This window comes from Belonocnema kinseyi, chromosome 2 (assembly GCF_010883055.1).
Source record: "Belonocnema kinseyi isolate 2016_QV_RU_SX_M_011 chromosome 2, B_treatae_v1, whole genome shotgun sequence".
Lineage (NCBI taxonomy): Eukaryota > Metazoa > Arthropoda > Insecta > Hymenoptera > Cynipidae > Belonocnema > Belonocnema kinseyi.
The window spans coordinates 88,535,192-88,558,659 of NC_046658.1; the positions used below are offsets into that span (position 1 = coordinate 88,535,192).

Here is a 23,468-nt window from a genome sequence, read left to right on the forward strand (position 1 = left end):
AATTTAGATAAATTAAGGTATTCTAGAGAAATACACTTAGTCTTTGGAGTAATCCACTTCTGACCCGGAGTAATCAAGTTATATTGTGGAGCAATCTACTTTTATTATAGAGAATTCGGAGTAATTCACATAGTGATCCCAATAGTTTTTATCAATTTTGTTGAAAATCAATTTCGTTGAAAATTGATTTTGTTAACTGAAAATTCAACTATTGCATTTTTGGTCAAAGTTTTTGTTGTTGAAAATTCATTAGCTTAATAGAAGATTTTTTGTTAATTTAATAATTTAACTGTATTTTTTGTAAATTCCTTTTTTTAATGACTTTATAATTTTGATTTCATTTCAGAATGTTTTGGTTGAAAATTAATTTTTTGTACTGAAAATCTAACTATTTTATTTCTGGTCAAAAAATTGTCTTTTATAGTTGAAAATTCATGTGTTCATAGTTGAAAATCATAAAGTTAATTTAAAAGTTAAATAAAGTTAAATAAAGTTAAATAAAGTTAAATATTGAAGTTTATGTTGCAAATTTATATATTTGAAAAAATCGCCTTTTTGGAAGAAAAATAATATTTTCGTAGAAATATCGGTTTTTTCAAACAAAAATAATTTTTTTAAAGAAAATGTAACTTTTCCATATTCTGTTAAAACATTATATCTCTTAGATAAGAATGTAACTATTTGGTTGAAATTTTTTTTTCTAATTGGAAATTCAACAACTTGGTTGAGAATTCATGTAGTTTATTATAGAAAACCTCTTTAATGGTAGAAAACTGATCTACTTGGTTGAAAATTAATCTTTTGTTGTAGAAAATTCAACTGCTTCTGGGAATGCTGAACAACTTTGTTAAAAATGAATTTTTTTATTGTAGATGCATAATTTTAGTTCTTCTTAGCTAAAAATTTATATTTTTCAATTGAAAATACATCTACATCATTGCAGATTTATCTGAAACCAGAACTGCTTTATTAAAAATTAATTTTTTGTTTGGAAATGCATAATTTTAGTCCAAAATTCATCTCTTTCGATAGAGATTTCATCTTCCTAAGTAAAAATTTATCTTTTTAGTTGAAAATTCAACTACTTGGTTCAAAATTCAAGTATTTTTTCACATTCGTCTGTTTAGGTATAAATTGCTTCTTGTTAGTTCATAATTGATGTTTTTTTGTTTAAAATAAAGCTGAAAATTAAAAAATGGTTCGTCAAAAATTATCGCATTTAGTTGAAATATAAACTATTACATTTTTCGTTGAGAACTGGTCCGTTTGGTTGAAGATTCTTAATTTTACTTAAAAAATTATCTCACTGGTTAAAAATGTAGCTATTTTTTAAATTGTTGTGTTTTTTAAATTCTTAAAAGTTCATATTTTTAATTAACTTTTTAACTTACAATTTAAATATTAAACTGATTGGCTGAACATTTTTCTTTTTTAGTTGAAAGCTGAACTACCTAAATTAAATTCACTCTAACTTCGTATTGAATTCCATGAAACTCAGATAATTACCTGGAATTAATTTTAATTAACTTAGTTTGAATTCAATTCAATCCACCTTTAATTCAATGGAATTTATGAACACTTATATGGAATTCAATTTATTGGATTCTACTTTGCATTTAAACAGATTTATTTCTTTTAATTTCAAATGAACTATTGTACCAAAAAATGAACTTTCAAAAACAAAAATATATTTTATTCGCTCAGATTGATTTAGTTACGAATATTTTGTTATGAGAAAAATATGAATTATCTAGCTTAGTCAGTTATGAATTTGATATGTAATGTCTTATCAAAGTTATTTTACTATCTCAGTTTTTTTAATTAGGATCATATCTTTTCATAAGCCTAAATCATTTTTTTGCTTCCTGCACATTGCTCTCTTTCGTCAAGTAGAAACAGCTGCCTCTCTTGACAACCTTTTCTTTTTACACCAATTTATCTCTACTCCACATTAACTGTAACTTGAATAAGCGAACCTACCCACACATGACGACAAAACTATTTTAGGTGCTTATTCAACTTTTTTTCGAAAACGCGTAGGCTAACATTTGGGTGTAACTTTCATTACTATAAGTTTCTTCAAAGTTAAATCATTTCATGAATAGTTTTTTTCTATACTTACGAAATATCTCAGCAATGTTAATATTATTAAATATAACTATGGATAATTGTGGATCCTATAAGTTTTAAATTATGTGGCTATAGGCAACTTTTCGAAACTTTGTACTAAAAATAAATATAGCATAAAGTGTACTATATATTTGTCTATACGTGCGCTAACTTTTTATTTGCTGGGTTTTTGGTATTCTGTCGGGAGTAATGATGGATAAAACAAAAAACAAAATCTACCCGCCGTGCGGGTGAATTCGCATCGCGCGATGCGCGCGACTCGCAAGCTTTTCTAGCGCGTCCAGGGCGCGCGATTGTTGGTCCTCGCGCTTTGCGTTCGATAATATATTTACCTTGCACTACGCGCTGTGTCTTTGTATTTACCTACATTTGTGTGCAGTCCTTTTAAATTTAAAGGCCAAAGCATCCACAACTGTAATATGTTGATTGTGTGTTCTCTTTCGTTAAAGCTCCTTCGGCTTTAACGAACGCATTCTAATCACGTTCAACTCTGTTATGTCAAATTTATATTATATATATATATTTTTTCTGTATCTCTTTAAGGGGGCTGCTCCTTCAGATATTACAAAATAAAGTCCATATTTTATTTGTAATGATTACATTAATATTTGTTTCTTATTTGCACAAAATTTTATTCTTATTTACCAAGAAAAATGTTTATCATTTCGATAAATTTATATTACTGTAATTCATAATATGAATTATGGTATTGAAACAGAGTTTGAGCGCGCCTAGGGCACGCAACTGTTGGTTCTCGCGCTTCGCGCTCGATGTTGTATTTACCTAGCGCTACGCGCTCGGTCTTTCTATTCCTCCCGCATTCGTGGACACACCTTTTAAAATCAAAGGTCAACGTACTGACAACTGTAATTTTGTGATTTTGAACTCTCTTTGGTTAAAGCGCTTTCGGGTTTAACGAACACATTCTCATCACGTATCTCGTGCTTTGCACTCGATTTTGTCCAACATGTAAACTTTTCTACATTATACACAACACTTTTATATCAATTATAATATATTTTTTATGTAACTCTGCCTGGGATTACTTATTAAAAAATTGCAAAATAAAAAGCAAATTGTATTTAACATGATTATTTTTGTATTTGTTTCTGATTTTGCTTTAAATTGTATTCTAAGCTGCTCTGAAACATGTATCATTTTAATAAATGTATATCATTATAATTCATAATATGCATAAAAATTGAATCATACTAATTCTTATTTCCTTGGTTTTATAATGTTTTATTTTTAATGTTGTTTTTCACGATTAAATATAAACTACTGCGCATATGCATAGGGTCTAATACAGGAACCTATATAGGGTCCTATATGGGAGCCTATCTCCTCTTTTGTCTTTTCTGTGCTTTTTCCAAAAAGTTCATTTTTGAATTTTTTATCTTAGGTTTTACGATTAAAAGAAGATCTACTCGCCCAATCGAAAAATGATGAATAATAAATTTATAGATCTTTTTAGGCGAACAACTTTTGTCTGGTAATTTAAGTTCATACTTTGTGTCGTTTTTTCAAACAAATTTCATATTTTTATTTTGAATGATATAAATTTGTAGTTCTTTCCAGTGCGCGCAATTTGAGCTTTTTCATTTTTTTCGTATCTTGCATAGTTTGACCAAAAAATGGAATTTTTCATTATTTTTGGTACGATCAAGTTTTATAGAAAAAAGCCAGAAAGATAAATTGTTTAAGTTTTGAAGTACTATAAACAACCATGTATAGAATTTTTACATCTTAAAAAAATGTGGTTTCAAAATTTTTTTGCACTATCAAATTTGGAATTTTCGATTTTTTCACCAAATTGAAAAAGTTGTTATCATAACCTTGTAGGGCTTTCAAAAAGCAATGTTTTTCTTCTCCAGACTTTTCCTCGTATCATGCGTTGTTTAACCTAAATTGGTCATTTTAGTGGTTTTTTTTTATTTTGAAAATGCTATAACTGTAGTAATTTTTGATTTTTCGAAAAAAGTCATCAGGATAAATTGTTAAATTTTTTTGAATACTATGAATAACCATACAGAAAATTTTAGAATTTGTAAAAAAGTGGTCTCAAAAATATTCAAAATGTGAGCAGTTTTTGAATTTTCATCCAAAATGGCTGGCTAACGAACTTGATCTTTAGTTTTGGACACAAAACGAGTGTACCACTAATAGATTACTCTTTTCAAAAGTTATCGTGTTCACAGAGAGACAGACAGACATACAGACAGACACATTCGTAAAAACCTGTTTTTTGGATTCAGGGGGTCTCAAAACGTGGACATTTGACAAAAACTGGGGGGGGGGGGGGGGGGGGGGGGACAAATTTTACACAAATCTAATACCTTCTCTGATGAGAATGTAATAATGTAATAAAGTTTGCACTTTCGACAAAATCGAATGCGAAGTACGAGATACATAATGAGAATTTGTGTTCGTTAAAGTTGAAGGAAGTTCGACAAAAGAGGATTCTCAATCACCAAATAGAAGTTATCGATGTTTTGACCTTTAATTTTTAAAAAATGCGCACAAATGTAGGGTAAACACAAAGACTAAGCGTGTATCGCGAGGTGAATGCATCATCGAGCGTGAAGCGCGAGAATCAATAATCGGGCGCCACAGGCGCGTTCAAACTTGCTAGCCACGCACACAGAGCGCTTAAGAACTTGCCCGCAAAGCGGGCAGATTTTTGTTTACTATATATGTTTTTATATTCTCATAATTTATAATATTAAAAAGAACAAATAATTTATCCTTATGACTTTTTTCGATAAAATGAAAACTCTTAGAAATATAGCGTTTTCAAAATTTTTTTAATCAACCGAAAATTAAAATTTGAAGCTAAAAAACGCACTATATAAAAAAAGTTAAAAAACAGAAAAAAAATTCTTTTTGAAAGCCCTACAAGATCATCATAACAAATTTTTGGATTTTCTTCAAAAATCAAAAATTCAAATTTTTATTGCACAAAAAATAATGAAAAATAAAAAATTCCATTTTGTGGACAAACTATGTAAGATACGAAAAAATATGAATTAACAAAAATTGTTATCCTAAAAAAGATCTACAATTTCGTTAAGGATCACTTCTTGATAGGACGCGTACTTTTTATTTTCTTCGTGAAAAATAACATTGAAAAAAAAATAATAAAATTCAGAACATGAAGACGCATATAAATATTGCCATCTAAAAGAGATCTTTTTGATAAAGTTTTTTTCACGCATTCCAAATGCAAAGAATAAATATCCGAGTGTGAAGCGCGCTTAAACTTGCGAGCAAAGCAAGACGCGCATGTAGTGCGCGATAAGAATGTGCCCGCGAAGCGGGCAGATTTTTTAGTCAGATTTTATAATAAACTTCTAGATATTTCTGGTTATAGAAACTTTTTTAAAAAATTTATTTCGTCTTTCGTGTCCTTTTTCCAAAAATTTATTCTAAAAATTTAATTTTTTTATTTTCAATCTTATTTTTTACGATTAAAAGAAAATCTCCTCGTCCTATTTAAAAATGATTAATAACAAATTTATAGTTCTTCTTGGCTGAACAAGTTTTGTTTTTCAATTTTAGTGCATATCTTATATCGTTTTACAAACAATTTTTATTTTAAAAAATGCATTAAAATAATTTAATTTTTTTATTTTAAAGGTTATATCTTACGATTAAAGAAAAAACTAAGTGTCCTCTAAAAAATTATTCATGAAAAACTTGAATGAGTCTATTTATTTTTTTCATAGCTTGCGTTGTTTGTCAAAAAATTAATCTTTTTGTTCGATATATTTACGAATAAACAAAAGCTGCGCATCCTATAAAACAGTAATAATAAACATTCGTGGACTTTTTTTTGGATAAACAAGTTTTTTTTGTAGCTTATGTCGTTAGTCCAAAAATTTAATTTATTTGTCATTTTTAATTTTTAATATTCTTTTTTACGACTAAAAACAAAAACTACGCGTCCTATCAAAAAGTGTTTGTTAAAAAATTTGTAGATCTTTTTAGGGCGCGTAATTTTAGTTTATTCAATTTTTTCGTATCTTCCATAGTTTGACCAAAAAACGGCCTTTTTGGATTTTTCATTATTTTTCGTACGATAAAATTATAAATTTTCGACCAAATCAATAAATTTGTAATGATAATTTTGTAGTGCTTTAAAAAATTAACGTTTTTTTTCTCTTGACTTTTGTTCATATCATGCGTTGTTTGGCTTAAAATGTTCATTTTAGTTGTTTTTTTTTGGATTTTAAAAATGCTCTAATCCTGGTAATTCTCTTTTAATAGAAAAAAGTCATCAGAATAAATTGTTTGAGTTTCTGAGTACTATAAATAACAGCACATGGAATTTTAAAATCTTGAAAAATATGGTTTTAAAGATTTTTGGTATGCTAAAATTTTGAATTTTCAACTTTTCGTCCAAATGCGAAAAGTGGATATGATAATCTTGTAGGGCTTTCAAAAATCAAAGTTTTTCTTCTCTTGACTTTTTTTTATATCATACGTTGTTTGGCTTAAAATGTTCATTTTAGTTCTTTTTTTGGATTTTGAAAATGCTCTAACTCTGATAATTTACCTTTTACAGAAAAAGTCATTAGGATAAATTGTTTAAGTTTCTGAGTACGATAAATAACCGTTCATAGAATTTTGAAATCCTGAAAAAATTTGGTTTCAAAAAGTTAAGGTACGATCAAATTTTGAATTTTCAACTTTTCGACCAAATTAAAAAATGTGTTATGACCATCTTGTAGAGATTTCAAAAATCAGCGTTTTTCTTTTCTTGACTTTTTTTCATATCATGCGTTGTTTGGCATCAAATGTTCATTTTAGATTTTGTTTTTTATTTTGAACATGCTCTAACTCTAATGATTTTCTTTTTATAAATAAAAGTCATAAAGATAAATTATTTGGGATTCTAAATACTATGAATAACCGTTTATAGAATTCTGAAATCTTGAAAAAATGTGGTCTTAAAAATTTTGAAAACGTGCTCACTTTTTGAATTTTGATCCAAAATAGCTGCTTCACGAACTTGTTCTTTCTTTTTAGGCCTTAAAAAAGTGTGCCAAAGCAGAATGCAATCTGATCAATTTTTCGAAAGTTATCGTGCCTACAGAATACAGAGTACAGACAGACAGGCAGACAAACACCTTCGTAAAAATCGTTTTTTCTGACTCAGTGAAAAACGTGAAGATTTTATGAAAACCGACAAAGTGAAATTTTACATAAAACCAATACCTTCTCATTAGATGAGAATGTAAAAATTGTTATTAAACATTTTATTACAACTTGTGTCACTTTTCCATACATTCTATTTTTTATTTTCAATTCTATTTTATATGATTCAAACTAAAAGCAAATTTGCAGATAAAATTAAGGCACAAATTTTACTAAATAAAATATTATTGTAGCTTGTGTCCTTTTTCCAAAAAGTAAATTATTTTATTTTTAATATATTTTTATAACCAGAGTTTATAAGCAATTTTTGTAGACATATTTTGGTTAAATAACTTTTGTCTTTTCATATTTTTTCGTCTTTTTTATCGTTTTTTTTAATTTAAGTTTTTTATTTCTAATCATATTTTTTAATATTAAAAGAAAATGTACGCTCTATCTAAAAATTATTAATAACAAATATGTAGATCCTTTCGGGGTGAACAACTTTATTCTTTTAATTTTTGTTTGTACCTTATGTCGTTTTATTTTGAATGATATTTTTTATGATTAAAACTAAAACTAAGTATCCCATCAAAACTTCTAATAATATTTGTTAATATTAAAAGAAAATCTACGCTCTACCTAAAAATGATTAATAACAAATTTGTAGATCTTTTTGGAGTATGAAATTTTAGTTTCTTTATTTTTTTCGTATTTTGCATAGTTTGACCTCAAAACGGAATGTTTGACTTTCAATTCTTTTTGTGTGATCGAAATTTGAATTTTCAACTTTTCAACAAAATTCAAAATTTTGCTATGATAATCTTTTTGGGCTCTCAAAAAGCAACGTTTGTCTATTCTCAACTTTTTTTTCATGTCGTGTGTTGTTTGGCTTAAAATGTTTATTTTCGGTTTTTTTTAAAGCTATAACTCTGATCATTTTCTTTTTATTAAAAAAAGTTATTAGGATAAATTTTTCGAGTATGCAAATACTATGAATATCCTGAGATAGAACGAGTGAACTTGTTATTTCTTTTTAGGCCCTAAAAAAGTGCGCCAAAGCAGATTCTAATCTGATAAATCTTTCGAAAGTTATCGTGCCTACACGATACAGACTACAGACAGACTGAAAGACACCTTCGTAAAGATAATTTTTTCTGACTCAGGGGGTCTCAAAAAATGGAGATTTTATAAAAACCAATAAAGCCCAATTTTAAATAAAACCAACACCTTTTCATTAAGAAGAGAATGTAATTAATTTTGATAAAACTTATGTTTGATAAATATTCGGAACCTTACAGATGATTCAAGTAATACTTTGGTGTCAGAAAGTAAAGAATAGATGCAACCTAGCATAAGAAATAAGGCATTTAAAATACATACATACATTCACTCACATACATTTAAACACATGAATTTGTCAATTAATTAAAAATTAGAAATAAATCCCATTCGTTAAAAAAAATTGTTTAGATCTTTCTTGTGTCTGTCTGGTATTAAGTTATCGATTTGAATCATTTTTTCCTCGTACCGGGCAAATTTTTAATATGCAGAATTCCTGAAAATAAAACCAAGAATCCGACGAACTTTGTACAACCACCATAAAATGTTCCTATTGAAATTTGAACAAAGGTAACAAATTTCATAAAAAAGAAAAGAAAAATTGGACGTTAAATAGAACTTTAAATTTAATTTTAATCTGATTGAAATTTCTTTGATTTTTAATAATCACCACACAAGGTATGGAATGAGTCATATACTACCAGGTTCTATAATTAAACATTTTATTTTATTTGAATAAAAACCGTAATTTTCTCGGTACCGGATATTGTTAATTTTTTATTTTCACCCACATATATATTTTTTACTCTAAAAATCATTTTAGGATGCGTGGATCATTAAGCACGCTCTTATAAGGATCGATGATTTCCAAGTGAGTTCGATAATCAAGAAAAAAAAGAAATTTGCAATGTAAGAGTATTACGTGAATTTCCTGATTTAATATTGGTAGACTATTTCCAAAATTAATTTTGCATGCATAGTAAATATAAGAGATATAAGAAAATTGTGCATAATCGGATGAATCTTGTACCTTGATTACTACTCGTACCTCGATCAAGATCATAAAGCATAGCACGAATCGAGAAACGAGGCAAACAAGAATGGAAAGTCAAAGTTAATGGTCCTTAAGGAAGTTATACAGAAGGATATGTAGGTTAAATTCCATCTAGGATAAAAACTCGAATTTGTCCTCGATCAATTTAATTAACGAAGAATAAGCATACAAGTAATTCAATGTTACTTTACTCGGTAATGAGAATCGTTTAAATATTTCATTGAATTTTGTACTTATGCGTGCGAACTTTCCAAATTTTGAACATTTTTAGAGTTCTGACATCCGTTTCATTAGTTCTACAGGTCCTATTATTTTTTGGAAATAGTTCCAAGAGTTCTGATCAGAGTTCTGGTAGCCCCCAGAATAGTTCTACCAAAAAGTCTTATCAAATTTTTTGATAAACTCAAATTCAAAAAACCTACAAGACATTAAACATATCCAAAATTTTTGAAATCAACATTTTCAGAGTTCCAGGAGTTTTTGGATTTTTAGTTTATCGAAAAATGTTATTAGACTTTTTTATAGAATAATTCAAAGGGCTACAAGAACTCTGATCAGAACTCCCGTGACTCTCAAAATTTTGAATTTCAAAATTTTTCGGTATGTGTAAAGTGTTGTAGGTTTTTGGATTTTAGTTTTATCGAAAAATTTTGTTAGAGTTTTTTGTAGAACTATTCAGGGGGCTACACAACTCTGATCAGAATTCATGCAACCCTAAAAAATTTGAATTTCAACATTTTTGGGTATGTGTAAAGTATTGTAAGTTTTTGGATTTGAAGTAATTCGAAAAATGTTATAAGACTTTTTTGTATAACTGGTGCTGGCTCCATAGAAAAAACATTTTGTAGTCTAATTTCTTGGAACTATTTTTAATAAGTATCAAGAACTCTAGAACTATGATAAATCTACCCAAAACATTTTAAAAAATGTAATTTTTAGACAAGTTCGTGGGAACGTGAACTTTATAGGCACCAAATTTTAAAAAATCCATTTTTTAAGTAGTTTTACGCCGAAATTATTTCTAAATGTTATTAGGAACTGTAGAAAAATTCAAAAGGATATCAGAACTCTGCTAAAAATTCGAAATGTTGAAAGTGGGGGGGCAAGCTTTCGCGCATTTTGAAATTTACAATAATTCAGGGTGAATACAAAAAATTTGAAATCTCTTAAAATCTTTAAAACACTACTAATTTCTAACACAAGAAGTGAATAATGACTACAAAACAATTTAAGTTGAATTTAAAGAATTCAAACGAATTGGAACAATTAAAAAATTTTTTTAAATGTATTAATTGCAATAAATTTTGAGTAAATTTAGAGGACTTTAAAAGAAACGAGAAGAATTAGATGAAATTCAGAAAAAATCAAACAGAATTTAAAAAGCAATCAAGTGAACTGAAAACAATTTAAAAATATTTAAAAATCAATTGAATTTTGTAGAAATTCGTAAATTTCGAAGAATTCAAAATAATTTAAAAGGATTTAGGATAAATTAATAAGAATATAGGGCGAAGTCCAAATGAATTGCAACAAATATTTGAAAATCTCTTGCAAAACATATTTTGAAATCTATTAAAATATTAAAATCCTTTAAAATTATAAAAAGCCTTGGAAATCCCTTGAAATTCTTTAAATCTGTTTAAATTGAATTGTACTCTTTTTAAATATCATAAAGTATATCAATATTTGAAAGCCTTCAAACAACTAAAATGAATTAAAAATTTTTGGGAGTTTTTTTTAATTTCCTAAAATATTTCGAATCCTTTGATATCGTTTGAAGGCCCTTGAAACTTTTTAAAGCCCTTCAAAAATCTTTTCAAATAAACAAAATTATTTCAAATCCTTTAAACTCCTTTGAAATTCTTTAAAGTTTTTGAAAATTCCAAGGAATTTGAAAAAAATTAGGTTAAAATATTTCAAATCTTCTGATTATTTTATCAATTGATTCTCAAAATCAATTAAATTAACACTTTTGAAAAATTCAAGAAATAATCCATTGAATTATGATGAATAGAGCAAATTTAGATAAATTTAAGTAAATTCATAAAATTCAAGAGAATTCCAAAGAATCTTGGATAAATTAATAAGAATTTAAGGTGAATTACAAATCTTTTCAAATCTTTAAAACCCTAAAAAATATGTTCAGCCTAAGAGATGAATTTTCAACTAAAATGATAAATCTTCAACTGTAATAGTTAAATTTCAAACCATAAAAATGAGGTTTCAAATAAAACAATGTGTCTTTAACTGAAAAAGTTGAATTTGCAACTAAAATGATCAATCTTCAACTTTAATAGTTAAATTTCAAACCAAAAAGATAAGTTTTCAAATAAAACAAGTCTTCAATTGAAATAGTTGAATTTTCAACAACGAAAAAATTAATTTCTACTAAAAAAGATCAATTATTAATCAAAACTTAAATAATTAAATTTTAAGTAAAAAAATTAACTTTCAACCAAATAGATGAGTTTTTAAATAAAACTATGTAATATTACATTGTAATAAGTTCATTTTTTAAATAAAAAATTAGTTTCCAAAAAAACTAACTTTCAAACAAAACTTGATCAATTAATTTATCATCGGAGATCAATCGGATTCATCGGATTATGCACAATAAATTAACACATTAATAACACATTTATAACACATTAAATAGTTATATTTTCCAATAGAGTAATTAATTTTAAACAAAAATTGTAAATATTTAAATAAAATAGTTTAATTATAAACCAGAAAGACGAATTTTTAACTAAAATGACCCCTGTACATAAAGTAGAAATCACTTTGCTAAATTGAACAAAAATTATCAAAATAATGAAAACTTGCATATTTCTTAGTTCAGAAGTAAATTCCGAATTTAAAAAATTAAATTCCCGGTGATTTCCCAGTTTACTGGTCAAGTTTCCACCCTGAGCACCATTTCTTAGAAACGAAATTATTAGTCCAACTAACAACTTTTTTCAGTGTATACTGAAAAATGTTCAGTGGGTGCAGAAAGTTATGAAACAATTGAATAATTAGTTCTAAAATTTTTCTTTCATTTTCTATATTCCAGCAAAGGAATAGATTGCACATAACGTGTGAAGAAATCAGAAATTTCTTAACTTTTGCTAGTATGCTAGAGCAATAAAGGAGTAATAACACTTGCTAACAACAGCGAATATTTGTTAGATTTTCCTCTTGAGAAAATGTGAAAAAAGGGAAAATTGTGAGCATGGATCTTTATGCACTTATGGCAGAAGTAATAAAAAATATTTTACTGCTGGAACTGCGTATGTAACAAAAACCTTTAACAGAGTCAAAGCATTTCTTTGGTATGTAACCATTCGTAGACGCAATTTAAAATTATCCTTTACGCTTAGCCATTATCTATTATTTTTCATAAAGAAGGTACACCTGCTTAACTAACTTCAATATTATCAAATTATTTTAGAAAATGGAAATTTAATTATTACGATCGGATAATTTGGCTCTTTATTACAAAATTCTTCCCATTCCTAAGGAGCTACTAATCACCGATTTTTTAATTTTGTAGAATGAACGAATTCTTACCTGAGAAACTAATTATCATCGCACCTGTGTCACAAAATGAATAGCTGTACAATGGAACGTACCTGAAACAAAAAATTATGGAAATGTAAATATTTAAACGCACGTATGACTATAAATCTTGGCGAAGAATAATTGGTGGTTATAACATGTATTTAGTAGCCATACAAAGTAAACAGAAAGTAGTTCGATAAGTTAGTTTTCCGAAAAAAATTTAAGAGTCTCGTTTATTAGTACCTTTTTTCCTTGTAAAATGTGAATAGCCTAGTTATTCACACTTTTAAATAGAAGTTTTTTTTATAACTTTTATTCAGGGAGAGGTTTTTATTAAAAAAGTTTTTCATCTTTCATGTCACAATAATCAGAATACCTAAATTTTCAATTCTTTAGAATTGGAAGCTTTTTAAGTTTTAAATAGGTATAAATGCGAAGTTTCAAATATGAGAATTCTGCAAGTTATTACATTTTAGAACTAAATAAAAAAAATTGGACAAAATTGAGGACGTAGATTACATTTTTACAAAAAGACGGAAATTTTATTTAAATACTTAAGGAAGGTCATATGATGAAAAAGTATATTAAACCTAATAAATTTTTTCTTTTATTGAGAATTCACTTTCCTAGAATTCTCTAATTTTTATAAAAATAAATTCATATTTCCTTTATTTTTGTGACTTATTGAATTAGAAAATAAATTTTTTGTGTGATAATTTTGAATTTATTCAATTAACATAATTGCATTTTTTCTAAACTTTTGATATTACAAATTAGATTTCAATAATTTTAATTTTAATTCATTTTTTTAGTTAGGCTGCTTTCAATATTCACTTCTCGCAACTGGAATTATGTTCTTAATTTTAATTTCTTTTAAATCAGAATCGTATGCATGAATTTGGATATGCGTTTGAATGTTTTAAACTTTTCATTATTACTGTTTTCGATACGTGAAAATTCTTATATTTTTTTAGTTTGGACCTTTAAATGTTTGTTTTCTTCCTGATTAAAATATCTATTTGAAATACAATATTTATAGTTTTATTTCAAATTAAAAAACTGTATCCACTTAAAATTTCTTTTACATTGGACATTTCAAATTGAAAATTACATCATCCTTAAGTACTACAGACACATTTTTGGTTCCTTCCAATTCGAAAGCTGAAAATCTTAAATTTGGATTGCAATTTGAATTTCTCGAAAGTTAAACAATTTACTTTCAAATTACAATGTATGCAACTTTTAATTGAAATTTGCTATAGGCACTCTCTAAATTTAAATCAGGAAGAAGTGTGTCACGGAATAAAATCTGAAAGGATTTCTACTGATTAATTTGTGGATTTTATTGCTCTTTAAATTAATTCATACTAATTGATCAGTGAAACTTCTAATGCTTCCAAGTTACAATTTGTATATTTTGAATGTTTATAGTTTTAAATCGCTAATTTTCGAAATCTAGAACAATTGCCTTTCAGATAAGAGGACAAAATATAAAATTGAGTTTTAAAAAAAGGAAAGAGTAGGATCGAATTTTTGTTTTTACTTATTTATCCACATTAAATATTTCAACGTTATTTTTTGAAATGTATAATAAATAATTGTGCCAATTCGTTACTTTATAACATTATCAGGAAAAAGGTAGAAATAAATTGGACAATAAGATTAAAAATAAATTCTATTATTTCCTGTCACTTTAAATTTCTGAATCTTTAATTTTAAGAAAGTACTATTGTCGAAACTATTAGTTTCGATTTATGTAGTTTTTGTAGCATATTGTAAAGTAGATTTTGTTTTATCTTAAAATGGTGATTTAAACATTACAAAATATTTTCAAACTTTCTTGAAAAAATCAGACTTTCTTGATTATGTAGTTCTGTACTGCCATTAAAAATAAAAAAATGAATTTTTTACAAAGTAGTTCAACTTTCAACCCAAAAAAGTTTTCATTTAAAATTTAAAAAAAAAATTGGAGATCAACTAAAAGCACATTGTTAATTTTAAATCAAACAGCTGAATTTTTAAGTCAAATAAAACATGAAAATTGTACAAAAATTGTTGAATTTTCCACTAGAAACATTAATTTTGAAGGAAGATCAATTTTCTACCAAAAAATAAGAATTTTTAACAAAATACATGAGTTTTCAACCAAAAAGAATATTTTTCAATGAAGAACATTAATTTTCAACTAAATAGTTGAAGTATCTAAAAAAAATTAGCAATCAAAAATGAAACAGTACAGTTTTCAGCGAAACATTTAATTTTCTACAAAATAGTTCAATTTTCAACCAAAGGGGTGAATTTTCAACGAAAATAATTAATCTTCAACCAGCAAAGTGAATTTCGTCACGAAAAAGCTAAATTTTTAATTTAAGAGTTAAATTCTCATCCAAAAAAGATTCTTTTTCTACCAAAAGAGATAAATTTTCAACAAAAAACTTGAGTTTTCAAGCAATAAAGTAAAGTGCTTTTAGAAATAAATTTGACATTTAAGCCTAAAAACATAAATCCTTAACAAAAAAACTTAATTTTCAACCAAGAAAGATCAATTTTTAACCAAATAGTGGAATTTAGAACCAAATAGTTTCACTGTTGAGGAAAAAAGATGAATTTTAATTTTAAAAAGTTGAATTTTCACTTGAATAGTTAAAATTTTGCACAAAAGAAGGTAAACTGAAACCAAAAATATTTAGTTGTATTTTCAACTAAATAGTTGGATTTCCTAACCAGAAGGATAGACTTTGCATTTAAAAAAGACAAATGATTAACAAAACAACCGAAAAAGATGGATTCTGAACCATAAATATAATAGTAAACTTTTTTACCAAGAATAGTAATATGTGAAGCAAAAATAGTTGTATTTTCTTATTGGGTTCTAATAATTCTGTTCGCAATTAGGAAACAAAACAAGAAAAAGGACAAGTTTTTTTAAAGTAGGAAAAATAAGAGGAATTCTTCGTTTAAAAAAAGGAAAAAGGAGGGAATAGGGGAAAGTGTGCGCAGCCCGATATTGAATAACATTTTCATACCATACATTACTATAGATTTCATACATGGATTAATTAATTTTTCTATTTTTTCAGATCTAATCTGAATTGGGGCGGATTGAGGAAAGTAGACTTTTCCTTTAAAAAAAAAGTGAATAAAAAGTGACTTGGAAAATACTTTGAAGAGATAATTGGGAAACTAAGTGCCTAGGAATACCGAAAATATTTAGTCTGCACTCACAGAATTTCGGCAAGCCCTACAGCCAGTTTAGAAAGTATCAGATAGTAGAATAGCAAGAATTTGTCAATCTTCTTCACATAGATTTTCTTCTAAAGTTGACAATTTAATTTCTGAGCAAAAAAGGATTATTCCTCCAGCCACAGTGTTCTGTCTAAAATTTAAGCACTTATACCAACGTTCCATTTTGAAATCTTTTAATTTCAAATATCGGAAAAATTCGTAACAAAAATTTAGCGATTAGATTCCACAAAAGCCTATTCGTATTTTTAGAAGTCGATTGTTTTTCATTTTGTTCTTCATGAAGTTATCTGAAAAATAAAAGAAAAACAAGTGTCTTCTAAAAATAAAAGTATAAATTTGCACCCAATACCTCAATTAGATCAATATTTCAAATATTTGATCAAACAAAAATTAGATACCCATCTCAACAATTTTGTTACACAAAATTGATTTTTATCCAATTTTTATTAAAAATCTGAGTAATGCGATAAACGTAGATTAATTTATATTTTGTAACAAGTCAAGAGTGAAATAAGTTATTGAATAACCACATCTACTGCAATCCCTATTAGTAAACTCGTAACTCTCGTGGTGGAGTAACACCCTGCTTTTTTTGCATCCACGAGACTTAGAATTTCGCATTTACGGAACACGGTTGATTTCTAATTGGTCATAGAAGGCAGAATGTTCCCGATATTCCACATGTGGTGATTGTGGTGCAAAAGAAACGTGTCCGTGTCAAGCCTCAAAGGCTCGTTACCCATTCCACATAATATAAAAGTGTAGACTATATACATAGGAAAGAATCTCACGTGAAGTTTCTAATTCACAAGGTGAGTTTCCTGACTTAAGTTCCCTGGGCTCCTCTGAAATCAGGGTTTGTAGGCCCATCACAGACTCTCCCCGGTACTAAGACTTGTTTTTGTTTTTTTTTCGTTTGACGTTTCACTCGATCGTAAAGGGACTCCCGCGAGATATTCCTTGTGACTTGCTGGACCTGGTTTCCTTTTTTCTCCTTGACCCGGGACACCTAGTCTTGTTCTGGGACAACCTAACGAGTCGCAATCGTCAAATTAATGCAGCTCTACTTTCAAACAAGTCGATCACTCTTCAAGATCCTCCCGTTTTTCCTTTTCTCTGGGGAAGCTCTCATCTAGAAAAATGTTTAGGCTTCCTGGAAGGTTCCTTATAATCTGGCATCCAGAGAGAAAAAGAATAGAGTGAGGATTGGACCACTCTCAGTTTGTGTTCACGAGGAATCCATTCTCAAAGAATAATTTTCAAATGGTTCGGAATACTTCGGAATACTTGAGAATACATCGGACATGGTGGCTGTAGGTCAAAGAAAACTTAGAAATCAGGAAAAGTCAGGAATTAAAAAAAAATCTTGAAAAATCAGGGAATTTCATGAGGAGATAATTTAAATGACCGTCCAGAATCATAAATTTGAATTTTTTTTTAAATTCAATTAAAAAATGTTTGTCTCTTTTATAAAAAAAAATGGATGTTAAAAATGTCACAAGATTAAGATTCAGATCAGTAAATATTAATGATCAGAGGAAATGAAAAATCGGTTAGAAAAAAATTAGGGAATTTTGACAATGAAATTTTGCAGCCACCCTGATACAATATTCTGGTTGACAATTTTTTTACATTGTATTTCTATTTCTTTATTTTTTGCAGTTTCTTTCTCCTTAAGATTGTATTTGTAATTAAACGTTTCACTATTTAGTAAAAATTCAAAACAATTATGTTAAAAAATCATCCCTTTTTATTGAAAATGCAACCGTTATGTTGAAAATTCAACTATTTTGGCTTAAACGTTTTTTTTAACTTAATATTTGGGCGTTAAAAATTTCAATAAATTCCTTCTTGGTGGAAAATTCGTATTTTTTGTTTAAAAATTCATCTATTTTTAGTAGAAATTTTATAATTTTTGGCTAAAAATGAAACTGTTTTATTAAAAAGTAATCTTCTTTGAACGAGGATTCAACTATTTTGTTAAAAATTGGTCTTTTTGGATCAAATTAACTGCTTTTGATTTAAAATTAAAATCTTTTTGATTGAAATATCTACTATTGCATCATCCGTTGAGAATTCATCTTTTTGTTAAAAATTGAACTACTTGATCGAAAGTATAACAACTTTCTTGAAAAATATTTTTTTTAAGATACTAGAATTTAGTTAAAGGTTCATCTCTTTGGTTGAAAATGAAACTATTTTGTTGAAAATTCTTCATTTTTTCTTAGTTTTAAATTAATTTTTTGAATTGCAAACGTAACTTTTCCATTATTCGTTAAAAATTGATGTTTTTTAGTTCAAAATCAATCGCTCTCTTTTGGCAGAAGCTTGAATGTTTCAAAAGTTGGATGAACTTTTTTTCTTGCTTGACTGAAAAATCTGCAATTATTAAAAATTCGTAAATTTTATTGAAAAATTATCTCTTCAGTTAAAAGTTTGACTATTTAGTTAAACAATTTTTTTCATAAGAATTTCTCTTTTCCATTTATGGTAAAAATTGATCACTTCTAGTTGAAAATTCAGCTCTTTTGGCCGAAAATAATCTTCTTGATTGAAAATTTGTCTTTTTGGTTCTAAAGTTGATCTCTTTTGGTTGAACATTTGTGTTACACAATCAATTTTTTGTATTGGAAATTCAACTGTCTTGTGAAAAACGAGTCGTGTATACTTGAAAATTTCACTATTTTGTTTAAACTGCAACTGCTTTTAATTGAAGCTTTTTTTAAAATAAATAATCGGACCATTAGGTTGAAAATTCATCTTTGTAGGTTGATGATTCAGCTATTTGATTATAAGTTTAAATATTTGGTAGAAAATGAGTCTCTTTGCTTTAAAGTTAAAATATTTTGTTGTAAACAAAAATATTTTGTTAAAAATTAATTTTCTTTAAAAAATGCATCTTTTTGTATTTAACCAAATGTTTTCGACAAAATTTGACTCCCTGACTTGAAAATTTAACTATTTGCTTGGAAATACAACTGTTTTGGGTTTCAGAATAACCTTTTTTCTTTGGAAATTTGAATATTTTATTAAAGCTTGATCTTCCTGGGGAAAAAATTAAGTATTTGGTCGGAAATTTAACTAATTTGCTAAAAAATCTTATTATTCTGCTGCAAATAAAGTACAATTAAAAATAATACAAGTTTTAAAATTAATAATTCTTTACCATGCTTTAAATTATAAATCAACTCCATTTAAAAAATTTGTAATTGAAAACTTGACTTTTCAGTTCCCATATTAAAACATTTTTAATTATACATCTTTGAAATTAAAGAGTATTGAAATTCTTTCAACGTGAAAATTTTCTAAATTGCAAATCGTTAAAATTGAAGAATTTCCAATTATAAGTCTTTAAAACCTTCGAAAATTCGTGAAATTTTTAGAAACCCAATTTTTCGAAATCTTTTCAAATCTTCAAAGCCTTCAAAATCTTTAAATATTTAATAATTTTGCTTTTTAAGATTTAATGAGGTTCCGTAGTTCAAATTAATTTAATAATTATCCTTTAGGGTGGTCGAATAAATATAGAAACATTCTCGAAAATTTTACGTTTGATTATAAATTTATGTTTTAAAAATGTTATGTAAGAATTTAGTGACATATTCAATTTTTATTAAATCTCAATATTCAATACCATATAACAGATATTCTATAATCTACATTTTAATATACTGAAATTGTTATAAAAAATTGTTGTTAACTTAAGAGAAGTTTTTCAAGAAAGGAAATGAAAACGGATAATAAATTGCAGGAGGGAAAGACTACTGAAACATGAAAAATCATAAAGGTTTTAGTTTGTTGATGCCTTTGGTTTGTCAAGAAAACAATAGACAGTAGTTAAGCCGAGGGTTCTGCCCTTCTAAATCAATTACAGTGCTCCTCCTACTTATTTATAGCTCTTAATACCGATGTCTAGACAAGAATATGAGTCATTAGAATCTCAATATAAAGCAAAACTGAATGTTTAGGAAATATTTAATCTTACGAAATGTTCCGTACTATTAGACGATTTCACAGGAAATTTTACAGTTTTTGTTTCATCTGAAGTTAAATAAAAATGTTGCAAACAATTGACAAGGACAATTAAACGACATCAGATAATTTGCAGCAAGAGGCGGATTCACTACTTTCAATGTAATTATCAATTCTTTATAAAATTTTTATCTAACTTCAGGTAAAAATTCGCATTTTCATCTTAATTTAAAATTATTTTTTTCACTGGTATTGTGTATACTACATTATACTGAAAATCCAGTGCACACAAAATACAGTATACACTTTTCCGAATTTATTGTGACTAGTAAAAAATGTGGTTTCTACTATTAAAAATAAAATTTGTTTAAATTTTAAATTCAAAGCCTTCAAACGAAGACAATTTCGAAATAAGAAGCGGTCAAAATTATAAACAAAAACATTATTCTCTGAAAATAAAAACCCAATTACAATGCTAAGAAAAAAAAAATACTAAAGATTTCGAGATGACTAGTCCATCCCCTTTACCAGCTTCGACAATTTTTCGGGACGACTAGACGCAGCTAATTTTTTAATTACAAAAATTATTAATTGAGCAATTCTAACAGAAAGTGTTGTTTGCTTAATCAAAAATGGAAGTTTTCAATGTTTCAGTATTCCCAATTCAACCATTTTTCAATTTAAGGTATTATAATTCAATAGATTCAAAAAGTTTATTCTCTTGAAGCTTTCCAATTTCAAATAACCTGAATTCAAAATTGTTTAATTCCGACCGCTATTAATTTTTAATTATTTAGTTAAATGATTCTAGATCAAAAGTTATTCAATTTTATACTAACAATGTCAAATTGTTTAACTATTTTCTAACGTCCTCCATAAAAAATTGTACGAGTTTCAAAATTATATGAAAGAAATGATAAATTGTCAATTTTTCAACGATATTAATTTGAAATAATATCATTTATAAATTTCTTAGCACAGATTGCAACTGAATTTTGAATTTAATATTCTTTGGTAATTTCAATTTGAAACCATACAATTTAAAACAATTTATATTGCGAATTTTTTCATGGTAAGCATTTTTAATCTGTAATTGTCCACTTTTCAATGACTTAATACGAAGTTAATTCCGCCATGAATCCTTTCGTATGTCGTTATTCTAAGAATTATAATCGTTATTATTTATAATTGTACAAGTCCGAGAATTTACTTTGAAATTGGTCATATCTGAACCAATCAATGTGAAACATTTTATAAACGTTATCAACATAAAAGTTTTACTTTTAAATAATATAAAACTAAAATTATTCTCTTTCCACTTGCCACCTAAAACTTAATGTAAAATTTTAGTTTACTCAATTTAAGTATTCAAATTTCAATGTTTATTTTGAGGTTTTAACATTTTAACGATTTTCAAATTGGCCTTTAAATCTGGATGAAATGAGGAGTAAGCGAAAAAAAACGTAAAAAATTAATTTTTTGAAAAAATTGAGATCATGATTGTATTTATATGTTTGAAATATCATCAACCCGATAAGCAAATTTCAGTTATAAAAATAAGTTTTTTCGTATTTAACATTTATACATAAATAAACAATTTTCATGCTAATTTTATTAATAATTTGAAGATTTAAAACAGAATATTTAATTAAAAAGATTGTTTCCATTTCATTTATTTAACAGCGTAAAAAATTATTATAGCCCATTCCAAATTTAATTTTTATCCGTGGATTTCATGCTAAAATATATCTTTAAATATTTGGAAATGTTCTAAATTGAAAATTTCAGAATCTCAGTTTTAAAATCTGGACAATTTATAATGTCAAGTGCTTGCGAATGTACAATTTCAATTTGCAATCGCAGCAATTCTAAAGAATGTCAAAAGAAATCAAGTGATATTTAAAATGATAATTGAAAGGTTTTCATTTTGTTAAAAGTGAATTTATTGATATTTTATGGTTTTTTGATAGTGTTCTTGATATTTTTGTTAATAAAAATATATGAAGGAAAACATCTTCGTTTTCTCTTACAAAATGATTCAAATCAAAATAATTCGGATTAAGTAGAATATGGTGGTCGTTTTAATCGAAGAAAAAAAGTTCCGGTCACTTCCCGCTTTTTTCCCAGTTCGAAAACATTTTTCACGGTAAATGAAATTTAAAAAATCGAACCCTATTCTAAACATTTCCACATTTGAAGTAATAAACACGAAACAACAAATTAATGCATTCAAAATGGAACTCTTGAATTTTAAAATTGACGTTTAAAAGTTTTTAAATTCACAAATGATGTATTGAAATTCTAAATAATTTACACGTATAAAATGGAAGATACAAACACTTATCAATTGAACAATTTAAAATAAAATGCAGAAAAACTGTAAAATTTAGAATTTAGAATTTTTAACTTTTAGAAATTATAGAGTTCAAAGATTCAGATTAAGTTCCAAAAATATAAATCCAGGTTAACTTTTGCAATACTCTTAATTAAAGAATCAATCAATGAACTTTTTAAAAATTTCAAAGTCATATTATTTTAAGGAATTTTAAGCTAGACAAATTACTAATTGACAAATATTTTTTTTTAAACTTAACAGTTCTCAAATTAGAAGTTAAATTGTTTTCATTTTAAATAGTCGAAGCCTCTTTGAAAAGCTTTAAAATTTTATTTTAAAATCTTGAGACCAAAATTTCGGTGCAAATACCCAGCCTAATTTAAAACAAAATGTTAAATTCAAAACATTAAAAAAAATGTAGAATCTTTAGAATCTTTTTAAATTATTAAAAAGAACCTGGAAGATTTCAAGGATTTTTTTTAATTTGCACTATTTGTCAAAAATAGTAGAAAAAATTCGATTTATATTAAAATACATTTATAAGTTGCGAATAAAAACTTCACACACTTCGTTTAAATTACTTGAAATCATTTAAATTAATTTTGAATCTTTTTAAAACTTTTAAATATCTCTTAAGATTACTCAAATTTTCTCTACAGATATTAAGTATTCAACTGTTATTCATGCATCAAAATGTAACAATTGCACTTACAAATTAAATAATTTTTAAAAAGAACAATTAAATTGTAACGTTAAAATTGAAAAAAACTCTTAGAAATTCAGGAGATTCAAAGCTTTCTATATCAGACAATTCAGTTTCGAATTGTTTACTTTTAAATATTTGGTTTAAATTTAAAGTTAAATGGGATAAAAATTGAATAAGTTAGACTTACATAATATTTTTAAATTAATAAAAGCCTTTAATTAAGAATATATAATTATGAAGTAATTTTTAAGTTAATAGGAAAAATAAGATAAGGGAAGTTGTAA

General features: G+C 26.6%; 1 protein-coding gene across 4 annotated transcripts in view; it reads right to left on the reverse strand.

The window, feature by feature from the left end:
- Positions 1–23,468, reverse strand: part of LOC117168421 — a 230,340-nt gene that overhangs the window by 126,627 nt on the left and 80,245 nt on the right. For 2 of the 4 annotated variants that reach the window (XM_033354056.1, XM_033354057.1), the window contains exon 2: positions 12,935–12,996. The exons of the other annotated variants lie outside the window; for them this stretch is intronic. The gene's annotated coding sequence lies outside the window, so the exon portion shown is untranslated. The remainder of the gene's footprint in view (positions 1–12,934; positions 12,997–23,468) is intronic. 4 annotated transcript variants of the gene reach the window in all.